Below are 3,287 nucleotides of genomic sequence, written 5' to 3'. Positions count from 1 at the left end.
TATTGCTGTCTTCTAGGAGATTTGTTATTCTTTATATACAGTATATTAAGTTAGATTGTCTCCATTTGTCACATATACATCACTGTGAAATTCTTTCTTCACATATCCCATCCTTGGGGGTTGTGGTCAGAGCACAGGGTCAGCCATGATACAGTGCCCCTGGAGCAGGGTGAGTTGGGGGCCGTGCTAAAGGGCCCAACAGTGGCAGCTTGGCAGTGCTGGGACTTGAACCCTGATCTTCCAGAGCCTTAACCACTTGAGCTACCACCGCCCATTTTAGCCATATGGTTCTACTGGACTCCCATTTACATTTATCCTATGATGAAACCTTTGTATCCTAATGTGAATCTTCATGATGAAAATGATGTAAATCGTACGCTATGGCTTTCATGATGACCGGATCTCAAAACAGTTCAGCACATTCAGGAGAATTTGGACCAGTGTGTTAGAACGCGCTCTCCACTACCACCATCACCATTATGAACACACCAGCTTAGAGAATATCTTATGGGTAGGAACTTTACTACCGTTCATTCTTTTAATACTGTATCAGAGACTTCTAGTAGAATCTGTCACACTCAAAGGAAGTTGGTAGCCCAACACCTTAAATAGACAATTTTTCATCTTCAGCTTCATCACCAATCTCTATATACTGTATATCTTCATACAAATGAATGAAGATGATCACTTTTTGCAAATCAGAAGCTGTGTGTGAATAAGGAATTAATATAAGCATCAATTTCAAAATACAACGCCTCGTTTGTTCTTCTGACCTTTTCTGCAGTAACGCAAGCATCTCTTTTGTAACCATAACTGCTTATTCATACAAATCATGTACAATCATGATGTCCTCTGGTCTACTTTTTGATTGAAGGACCTGCCTTAATGAATAACCAACAAATAAGATTGTCATAATGATTAGGAACGACATGAAAATTTTATTAATTTATGAAATGATTCTTTTTTAGTCTGTTAGCTGATGTGACATTAAGATTATTTGGTATATAGCCTATAATCTCAGAAGTGACATAAGATATACATCAATATGATCGTCCAAAGATATTCCAGTTGACTTGCATGCTTGTGTCTTTCTGCTTGGTAAGCTAATGAGAGATGGACCTGTGTTCTAGAGGAGAGCAGATGGCATGGCAAAGGTGCCAAAATCAGCTCCAAGATGGTCATAGCAGTGCATGCTTTCCCCGATTCAACTCATTAGCTAATTAACGAGCCCTTGATGATCTGAATCAGTTATGTTACAAGGGGGAAGAATAGTACAGGGGTCACTCAGGACTTGAACCGACAGAAAGCATGCAAGGGTTTTACTATTTCGTATTCCAAATAAAAATTTCAGATTATTTATATGCTGCTTTTCATAACCACAAACACAAAGCAGGTCTAAATTCTGAGCAGAGAACAAAGCAATGGCAGCAATGCCAAGGACAAGTCCTTAAGAAAATCTAGAAAAAGCCAGTCTTCTCTGATCAGCAGTAAATACAGGGATTACAGTAGGAAGTGATTGAGACTGAAAGGGATTTGGTTCAAGCAGAGTAGACAGCTCTCAGATATGATGAGGATTGTTGTCAGAGCTGTAACCGGGATCAAAAGTTCTCCATTTTATTGAGTTAAAATATTTTGATTTACAGGACAGCCTGAGGTGCGTGATGATTTCAACCTTCAAAAATAGGTTTGACGTTTGTTTTTTTTTTGTGTCTTAAAATATGTTGTGAAATGAAACCTTTTATCATCCTTGAAATTGAAAACATACAATATCACTATTTCTTATAGAACATTTTCTTTATCTTTTCTTGCCTATTTTTCCTAAATGTCTAATATCTGAGTGGCCCAGTGAACTGATTTCATTACAGAACAATAAAGCAGAGCACTTCCCATTGATAAGTCATGCCGTTTATCTAATTATAGAACTGATATGTTTATGAAATTGCATATTATATACAACAATGCCAATTCAAAATGTTGAACAACCTTATGCAGCGTAACCATCATATCCTAGTGGAAAAAAAATATTATAAAAAAGTAATCTACAGAATTTGTTGACGTTATATATATATATATATATATATAAAACTTGCTTATTGCTAGTTACAAGTCTAGCAGAAAGTCTTTCAGAAAACATAAAACTGTTTAAAACTGCAGGCGATAGAATGATAAGTGAATATAAGATCACGGCAATTGAATGGTTTCATGCAGGGAATCAGCAGTAAAGCTAAATGTGAATGTAATTACAAATCATAAAATGGCAGGAGTTTAAAAGGGGTGTGATAATGATCAGTGAGTATCAGTAGGATGGATGGCACATGCAGCTGGCTCACAAGTGCTGATGTAGATCCAGAGAGAAGGAATGATCTTGAGGCATCTTGAGCAGCAGGAGCACATGTGTATCATGTGTTGCAATTAAATCTAAAATGAAAAAAAATCTGTACCATTTACGTAAAGGCTTCTCCTTAATTTGTTCCCTGGAATTGCACAGTATGTGGCATATGGTCTAAATGATGATCTTAATGCAGCTGAGATGTTGCTAAGCCTAGTTTTAACTACTAAAGGAAGCCAGAAGGTAGCACAGGCATGAGATCACCCTGAGACATTAGCTCGTCTCTGCTCCGCCGTCAACAATTCTAAGAGTGGTGTGCAACGACATCTTTCACTAGCACCTTTATTTTCTATGCTCGTAAAGCCACAGATACGCACCTTATTTTTTTAATATAAAAGAACCGGTACCGTTTTCTGCTTATAGTACTAAAAATGAAAACTAGGACACATAGCTGGGGGTTTTGCAGGAGGAAAAAAGTTTCCCTATTCTGAGGTTTTCACAAAGCTGGGTACTGACAGAAAGCATGATTAAGTTAAGCATGTTTTTTTCAGATACTCTAGGGCACTTAAAGCTATGTAGATCAGTAGCAGAAGCCAATGTAGTGTTGATTAATTAGGGCTGATATCATCAGGGTTTCTTGTTCTTGTACAGGTTTTTGGCTGCTGCTTTACTGATTTACATTTAGTTTATTCTTACTGACCCAGCCAGTAGAAAGAAATCAGTAAATATTTTATAGATCAAGGGAAGCAAGACCTTTATGATGTGATGTCATTGTATTGGGGACATATTTGCACTTAAAGCAGTTAAAATGAATCAAGATGTAACATATTGGGCAGCTATAGTTCAATGTAAAATCATTTTTTTGCACTTTGGTTCCATCGTCCTGAAGTCAATGGGTTTTTTGAATGGGTTTTTGATTAAAAGTCTGAACTAAGGTCTGTGGTTAACACAAGCTCAA

The sequence above is a fragment of the Hemibagrus wyckioides genome, linkage group LG27, assembly GCF_019097595.1.
Source record: "Hemibagrus wyckioides isolate EC202008001 linkage group LG27, SWU_Hwy_1.0, whole genome shotgun sequence".
Lineage (NCBI taxonomy): Eukaryota > Metazoa > Chordata > Actinopteri > Siluriformes > Bagridae > Hemibagrus > Hemibagrus wyckioides.
Note: the sequence above shows the minus strand (reverse complement) of the source record.